We start from the raw sequence: 9,244 nt of genomic DNA, 5'->3' as shown, positions 1-9,244 counted from the left end.
TTTAAAAAGTAACTAAGTAATTAATTACTTTTGAAAATAAATAATCAGTAAAGTAACGGGATTACTTTTTTGGGGAAGTAATCAGTAATTAGTTACTGATTACTTTTTTCAAGTAACTTGACCAACACTGATTGTAGTGCAAGAAACACCTTAGTTACACCTTAGTTGTGAGGAGGAACAATAATAATTATTCTGTTAGAATCATATCATGCTATTAGGTCTTTAAGGAATGTACCTATGGATCTACTGTCGTTGTAATATGGGTGTGCAATATAACATTAAAGGTTTCTGTTGATTGAACCCTTTTACTTTTATTAATGTAAATGTTACTTTAAGTGCTGCGTTCCTACTTTTAATAGATAACATATCTCGACTGAATATATGCCACTGCTTAAATTTAGCAGATCGGAAATATTTTGATGATCATTGTATCTTTTGTGTTTTTTGTATTCTATATGACTGTAATCCTGATGCTTCTTCAGACAGGAAGTAGCAGAGAACAGTGAAGATGTCCAGCATGATGCAGGAGAGAGATGGAAAGACGGGCTGACTAAAGGTAGATGTTGTAGACTGCTCTTTTTGCCCCACTACATTAAACAGCACAATCACTCATTAATAAGCTTCTGCGTCACTCTGCTGCAGTATGTTTTAGTGCACGTATTCTATTTGATTTGGTTATTTTTATTTAAGTATCACCCGTCTCTGCTGCAGGGCAGCGTGTAATGTAAAGGTGATAACAACCCTGCGCTACAGATGGAAATCCATCAAGCCAATGATCCCAGCGAGTGAGTATTTGGTGAAAGTGAGTCTGTGTGTTGTGAAGCCATCTGAACAGCTTATAGCATTTAACTTTTTTTTTATTTTCAAGGGCCTCGTGATTATTCAATACAACTGTGTGTGAAGTGGTGCCGTCTATTTCAAATAACGTCCTTGCTTGAAGAGCCAATAAGCAAAAGAGAGCCTGAACAGTCTATTCATCAAAAGTGCGGCGTCTTCTGGAGTGACACTGTTTCTCACATTTTTATGAATAAGTTATTTTGAGCACAACCGCTGAGGTAAACAAATCAGCAAGATGAGCTCCATCTGCAATAAAAGAATAGTAACAGATTGTTCATTTCTAGTCTACTGACTCCACGTAGAAGCCAATGCTGTGCTCTGCTTTCCCTCTGAAGGTCGCAGGCACTTTGAACATCCAGCACAGTGGACTGAAGATGAGATTAATTAATAATTATTGTTGCCTCACTCTGAGGATACTGGTAATGTTCCCGAGGAGCAAATATTAATATTTCAGCCCCGGTAGGAAAGCTTTTAAAGCCGTCATTCATTTGGCCCTTCGAATGGATTAAGAAGGATCTTGTTCTACCTCTTAACCCACCTTTTTTCAAACTTTTTTTCCTTTCCTCTTAGGGTTGATATGAGAACTCAAAACGTTAGCAGGAAACTGCAGTGACAGCCTCAGAAATGCACCCCTACCACTCTGCCTCTTTCTAACAGAAAGGCCAGCCTGATGAATAGAAGCTAATGGCTTATCTGTGCCTGAATAAAACCTGGTGGATAAACAGCAGGTGGATTTGGTTTCTACTATGGATGTCAGAAGCATAGCTGATTATGTGTTCAATCACCAGTACTTCATGGAAGAGTCATTTCACCCCTGCAGGATGTTCAAATTGAGGGAGGGCGGGTTTCTAGAAAGGCAGAAGAATCTGGATGCTACTAGTGAGAGCTGGCTTTGTTAGTGAAATATGCACAGTATGAATGAAGTCACTGTGCGATGAAATCCCTCCTTCTTCCTCTGTTGTTCACTAACAATTGCTCTTTCAACAGGACACAGTAGTTGCTTCTTTGGCCTGTTAGGTATATTGCAAGAAAACTATTTGCTTCTGGTGAAGTCTGGTTGAGATGTGCCCCCAAAAAGTGCCGCTGGAAACTGGGCAGAGGGGAATAAAGTACTCTAAGATAAAGTCCAGTGTGAAAGCAATGCAAAAGAGCAAACAAGTCATCTGTGCACGAAGCTGTCAGAGAGTTTTTCACATGATGCACTGCACAGTTGGATTAACTCTGTCAAAGGTGCTGGTGCTGGATTACAGTATTACCTGGTATCAGATTGTTTCGTGAGCCCTCACTGCTTTAGTTTTGGGTTTATCCAGGACGCCATCGGCGCCAGGACAAAGTTCCAAAAACTGCAGTTCTTCAAATGTCCACTCACTCTAAAAGTGAGTCTCCTGTGTTAAGAAGTTCAGCTTTACAGCAGCTGTAACTAATTGCTGAAAAGCAGACCTCGACCCACCTCATTTAATTCACTTAACTGGACTTCTTGTTCACTTTTAAGTTGCTGGTGTCTTCGGCGACCAGTTTCTTGCAGTTTATTGTTATGTTATTGTTATGTTGCACCTTTCCCAAACTGCTAGCTGACAGTCTGAGCACTTCCAAATATGGTCACTTGTATGGTCAACAGTGAGGATTCAAAATGAGCACTGTTTCAGAACCATGGTATTATTATGCAGTTATTGCTTTTCACATGTAACGGCACTCCAGAGCAGAGCTGCGTCATCCGGTTTGGAAGCAGAATCCTAACTAACTGCTGGTCTTTTTCTGTAGGTACTCTTTCTTTTTTTTTCTTCTTTGTGAAAAACTGGCTTTGATTTAGGCTGCAGTCTATTTCTCACAAACTCATACTGCTATGGGTGGACGGTTTTGCAATTAATGGCAGGCTGAGACACAAACATGCCAAAAAATGTTGGAAATTGAAAGATGTTGAACTCAGATGTTGCACCCCTCTCCATGAGCCCATGGCAAACTGATTGCTCCTGACCCCATGTCTGCTCCCTGCAGTGTATGAATACCAATAAAGTCTGTGTTACTGGGAAGCTTATTTATCTGGAGTAACTTTCCATTTCAGTTGAACACAGGCAATATAAAAGAGCCATTTACTTAATCTCCCTACTACCCAGTGCCAACCCACCCTCTTCTTCCTTGCTTGGCTTCTGTTCTTGACTTCCTTCCTCTTTTCAACTCTTGCTTTTTCACCTAAAAAACCCCACACACTCAAGCTTAGCTTTTGCATTCACTGGACTTTTGCCTCTCCTTTTCTTGTTAGGAATGTCTTTAGGCTGGAAAAAGGGACATCCATGTTTGTTCCACTGATTCCAGCTCCTGTTTGTGATACAGCTGGAAAGCTTTTACTGGGCTGGGAGTAACCTCAGGAGCTGACCCAGGGAGGGGGACCAATGCTGTAAAAGGTTTGGCTTTATGAGTCAGTGCTAGTGTTTAGGTGAATGGCTGAAATAATGTGAGGCTTTGAGAATGATAATAGGGACTCTGTGTTTGCTGTGTTTCACATATAATGATGTGATCTGAAAAGCCAAACAAACACCAGGCTGCAGTAGGACATTTAAAAATAAATGGACATTAAAAATGAAAGTATATTAAAAAAAAAATCACCTGCATGATGCCATCTATGACTGCAAAGCAGCTACATTCCTATCCCCCGCATGCAGACCAACATGTTTCATTGTCAATGATGCAGACAGAACTTGAGGCCTAAGGTTACACATAAAAAGAAAGCAGCAGAAAAATGGAGCAAAGTCTGAACCTCAAACTGTATTTTGTTATTTATTTGAAGCTTAGCTAGTTTGGTTAGCACACTACAGACACACACACCTGATAATTACATGTACTAGAATTTCCTGAGACACAAACGTTTGGATGTTGTGCAGAGCGAGTGGAGTGGAACGAGCTGCAGAGCACGGTGGAGTTTAGGTGTGACTACACCTAAACTGCAATTAGCCAAGTTTAGGTGCAGTCACAACTGTCAAAGTAGCCCTGCTGCTAACTTTCAGCTTTACCAGTATCTACGCAGATGATTGACCTGCTTTTAAATCAGAATGAGTTTGTGTTACTTTTATTGATCTTATTCCTTACTCAAATATTCTAATTTTAATGATTCTTTTTCTTAACTCTTCTCATGTCTCCCTATGTTTTTATTTATTTTAATTATCTTAATTGTACAGCACCTTGGTTAACGGTTGTTGTTTTAAATGTGCTATATAAAGAAATTCGACTTTGACTTTGATTACCTCGGTGGCAGTTAAATAAGTTGCGGTTCATGTCCCATCTAGGTCAGGTTAATACAATATAACCTACTTGGTTAGGAGAACAAGAACGGCCCGATTAAGCACACGCCCGACTTGACTAAATCATTCAGAGGAGCTGAGGTGGAATAGGCTCAATCAGTCAGCTGATCTCAGTCTGACTGAACTGCGAGCTGCCTGCTGACGATCAGATTAAAGGCAAACAGATTCTATACCAAGCAGAACTTCCCAGAGAAGATACCTGCTGATGTCTGTGTTGGTCCAAAACTCCTGGAGGATTCAATGGCACTTATTATGACACTCGTGTAAATCTACACAAAATAGAACTGAGGCTTTGATTTCCTAAAATCTATGTGGTCACCAGTGGCCCAACTTTATTTAACCACACGCTAAAATAGCAGATTTTCATAAGCTACACGATGTTGCTCTATCAAATGAAGTATTATACACTTTGGTATTACAGTTTTCTGTTAAAAGCTTTCCTGCACTCAAAAAAATGAAACGTTGACTTTAATTAAAATTATTTTGTCAACAGGTTCCACGAAATTGAATTATGTTAGTTTAAAGCAAAAATCTTTAGTTCATCTAATTAAAAAAAACTACTTAAGATTAACAAGACATATTTAAGACTAACTAAATCAAGTTATGTTGTATGAACAAAGATGATATATTTTCAGGTTAGATAGTTTAGATTAGTTACTTCAACACATTTCTTATTTGTGGCAGTAAAATGTTAAATTTAAGTTAGATTAATTCAAATATTATATTTTCAGCCACCTTGTGCTTTATTAATTAGTTTTACATAAATCTATTTTGTCAACAGGTTCCACACAAATGAATTAAGTACATCCAACTTATTTTTTAAAATTTCTTTTATTGCCAACACATTCAGTGAGCATTTGTGTAAACCCAGTCCAAAATAAAACACAACAGCTCATTAGGGTTAGTAATTAACAGTATGTAGACAGATGCAACATCAAGACTTTAAATTAAATGTCTGTATCTACCAGAAATAGAAGAGAGAAAAAAAAACGCATTGAAGATCACATAACACATTGATAAGATGACACTTGAGTTATGCACATGTGATGCTAGTAAGGTCTGTGAGTGTTTTTTTCTTTTAGTGTCTAAAATGGATAGCAAAGTTGCTATTTGCAATGATTGCTTAGGGTCAGTCCAGTAACACAATGCCAATGAAGTGCTTTCCTTTAACAATGCAAAGTGAAGTGTCCACCTCAACAGCCACAATTTAAAAAAAATTTATGTAACAACAACAACAACAACAACAATAATAATCATAATAATAATAAATAGTCCACTGATATTAGCAATCAAAGAAAATTACATCATCCCAAATAAAACTTTAACAAAACATGCCAACATTATGGTCTAACAATAAAACAGCTTGTCAGCGTTCAGTTTTTTTGCAACAGCACAGCAGTAACCATTTAACACTTGCCACTGTCAACATTTATTTTACTAGTGTTTGGGCAAAAAACTTCAGATGTAAACATTTTAACATGGAAACAATTGTTCGTCTTTAAAAGTCCACAAAATATACATTCATCCTGCATTCCCAACTTGGATGATCTGATATCCTCGTGTTGGTGTTGTTCCCAGACCATCATGAAAATGTTGTCACATTGTTGTGACGTTATTCTTTTGCGCGCCAAGCCATTCGTGCATTTATGAAATTCCAATGTTGCAAGGACAATATCAATTCTGCTTACTGTTTATTAAAGGGTTACGGTTAGGGTTAGGGTCAGTTGATCGGCGGACAGAGGCGGTTTCACGCAGCTTAAGTACAGTTTTTTGTTTTACGCCAGTTTTTCCCGAAGTCGCAAAAGTATGACGTCACAACATTCTGATTGGTCACTTGCAATGTTGATCCTGGAACAACATTTAGTATGATGATCTGGGAACAACACCAACACGACGATATCAGATCAACCTCCTAACTTACCCTTATTTTTAGTATGTATTGCAATTACCTTTACAATGCACACAATGTAACACAAACTGAATATGAACATATTTCCACCTCATAACAATATGCCTTGAACGCTAATATACACACCACCCTTCAACATTTCTGGTGCAGTATCATCTCTCAATTAAATCCTTTAAATCTCAATACTTTTGATTGTCTCTTACTAGCCCCCCACAACAGTAAAATCTCTCAAATTGTAGTAGTTTACAAACTTTTCAAAATGTTCTAAATTTCTCTTAAATGTAATTTTCCCGTTATCTGTCATTTACAAATTACCATTTTATTCCCATTCAGCCTCCGAAAAACTTCTGTCCATCTGACAGAACATTCATCATCCAAATTAAAGGTTGGCTTATTCATTCAGTGTATTCTTGAGCAACTGTACCTTGGTCAAGAGTATGCTGACATACAGATGAAGGAAGAGCTTCTGAAGTACTTCAAAGAAAGCTTTCAGTCTTGAGGTTAACTGAGATTCAGTGCATATATCCCACCCATTAAGAGTGCACATGCAGAGGCCAGGTCTTCCAGGTCATGCAGGACACACTAGATGGTTATACCCACATCGGCTGGAGGAGTGCTGGCATCAGCTCTTTCGATGGTAAAGATAGCAAGGGTAATTTGTTCCAGCTCCCTCTGAACAGCTGTAGCTTAGACACAAAAACATAGAAAAATGGCATACAGTTTTAAAAAAAGAAAGAAAAAGGGCCAAAGCTACCCTTTAATGACGTAAACACAATATTAGGAACATGCACCCCAGTGTGCCACTATTTCAGACTACAGATTCAACGATAAATATAAATAGTTTGGGTATACAAGAAGATTTCCCAAAACATTTAAACAGGTTCCATGCAAATTACAACAACAACAACATTAGTTATTCAAAATTTGGTTTAATACAGATAAAAAACTAAACTAAAATTACCAACCAATTATTCTTTGAAGAGGATGCTTGGGTCTTCATTCAGGTAAAAAGGTAGTGCCCTGAGGACACACTCCCTCCCCTTTTCAATACTTTCCTTCTGTAGAGAGTGGCAGAGATACAGGAAGAGAAAACAGATATACTTTAGGATGACAGAAACTCACATTATACGCAAAATGAATGACATATCCACTGCACAGATAGACATGTACACAAGACCAACTAATCATCACATGGACATGAATAGTTAACCTGTTGGGCAGGGTTTCCACCACATTATATATGTCCATAATGGAGACAAACTAATACATCATCTTTTTTGCATTCAAAACATAACATAAAAACATTCACTTCTGGTTTAACCTAAATCAAGGGATCAGATTTTACATATGTTTAGGTAATTTAAATTTTCCAACGTTTTGAGTACCAAACTTTGTCTTGCTTAATATAAATGTAAGTGCACTGTGCAGCTACCATACACTAGCTGTTTAAATTTGAAAATGATCTTATTAGCCATAATATTTTGCTACCAACAGAATAACGCACCTGTGTGGCTGGGGCCAAAGTTTGTCTAATTTTCTTCCCTGCAACGCCTCCTTTTTTCTTGAAGACTTTTATGAGCTGGTCAGTGTATTGGTCAAGTTGTGTAAAAAGCCTTGGAACATGTGCAGCAGTAGTAATCCTCACATATTCTGCTTCCACCTGAAAATATGTCAACAAACACAACATACTGTACTGTAAATATACATACTATATGTACACATATACAAACTAAAACTAATGTAGTAAGACCTCATTAAAGCTATAATTTTAACACAAACATTTACACAAAATGCTAATGGAGCCATTACAGCTTTTATTGTTATTTATCAAGTTCCAAAAAATATTGATCACAGCTGATCTGAAAAGAATTTCATGCCTCAGGCCCTTGAACTGCAACCATGGTTCAGATGTGGAGAAGAAATAACAGGGGCATGGGATGGGTCACAAAAGAAAACTTAACTTATAAAACAGTTTTGTTTTTAAAAGTATAACAGTTCACATACCACATACAAGCTCAGCAATACCACATACACCACATCAGTATAGGAGGGAGCAGGTAAAGGCAGGATCTGAGATTTATAAAGTAAAACAAGAAATTCATTACTTAATTTCAAGAAGCAAATTATTGTTTGAATTACAACTAAATAAAATACTACTCAGAAGAAAAGCAAGAGATTGACACTGCCATGTGCTAACTTTCTATAGAAGCAATTATCACCAGGTCTGTCGACCTCCATTGTCTGTCCACTCATATGTCTTGAATAATTTTATTAAAAAAATTAAGTGTGTACTTTCACAAACTGTAATTTATAACTACATTGATATGTATAACTCCGCTAGGAAACATGCTGTATTTACAGACCATTTTTACATAATACAGATTACTGATAGAGCAGAACAATGGTGTCACAGTGGCTTTCGCCCTTGACTTTTTGGATTTTAAATGTCACTTTATGCTATCCTTGCTATCCTATTCGATATTTCCGACTCTCGGATTACAGAAAAGGAATCCCAAGAAAGCAAATGGAAAAATAACCCCTTGAAAGAATAACCCCATGAACCCCTGTAGCTAATCCCTTAATAAAACAAAAAACAATAAAAATGTTTCTTACACAGTCCACAAAATAAGCATGTCCAGGACCCAGTAAAACTAATGTAAAACAAGCGCACGCAAACGATATAACATGTCTTGTAAGACAAACGCAAAATATAACCATGCTGGACATATAGATACTACACAACATAGTCAAAGAAAAAAAGTGGTCTTACCTCTCAAAGAAACAGCAGCTTGGCGCCAAAACAGCCTTTTTCAGTTAAATTTGAAGTCTTGCGCATGAGCAGGCACAAGCCGTGAAACCTTCTTGTTCTGCGCGGTTTCATTACAACTGTTTTTGCATTACTGCCACCTTGTGGATATACAAGGTATATCGATCCTAATTGACTTAACTTAAATGTTATGCGATCAAGTAACACATTAGTATTATGTACGTTGAATAATAGACACAATTACGTAGACTTGATTAGAAAAACATATGTTAACTTAACAAAAACATATATTTTAAGTAAAATGAAAATAAATAATTAATATACACTGAACAATCCACCTCATTCATTTTTTTGAGTGTGTTTGGGTGTTCGGAACAGGCAAAAAACTTCCATAACATGGGGTGGACGTTAATTGAACCCTTCCTCTACTCTTAA

At 37.3% G+C, this 9,244-nt stretch overlaps 1 long non-coding RNA gene across 3 annotated transcripts; it reads right to left on the bottom strand.

The window, feature by feature from the left end:
- Positions 1 to 4,945: 4,945 nt before the first annotated feature.
- On the bottom strand, positions 4,946 to 9,151 carry LOC113020669 (uncharacterized). Of its 3 annotated transcripts, none has more exons than XR_013909582.1 (5): positions 8,813 to 9,151; positions 8,047 to 8,112; positions 7,547 to 7,702; positions 7,008 to 7,100; positions 4,946 to 6,728 (listed from the first exon to the last, which is right to left on the bottom strand). It is a non-coding gene; the product is annotated as an uncharacterized LOC113020669 (long non-coding RNA). The 3 variants fall into 3 exon arrangements; XR_013909583.1 differs by lacking the exon at positions 8,813 to 9,151 and adding an exon at positions 8,656 to 8,806; XR_003272214.2 differs by lacking the exon at positions 8,813 to 9,151 and having other exon boundaries at positions 8,047 to 8,806.
- Positions 9,152 to 9,244: the final 93 nt, after the last annotated feature.

This window comes from Astatotilapia calliptera, chromosome 6 (genome assembly GCF_964374335.1).
Source record: "Astatotilapia calliptera chromosome 6, fAstCal68.1, whole genome shotgun sequence".
In the NCBI taxonomy this organism is placed as follows: Eukaryota; Metazoa; Chordata; class Actinopteri; order Cichliformes; family Cichlidae; genus Astatotilapia; species Astatotilapia calliptera.
The sequence above is the reverse complement of the archived record's forward strand: the minus strand, read 5'-3'. Positions and strand labels throughout refer to the sequence as shown.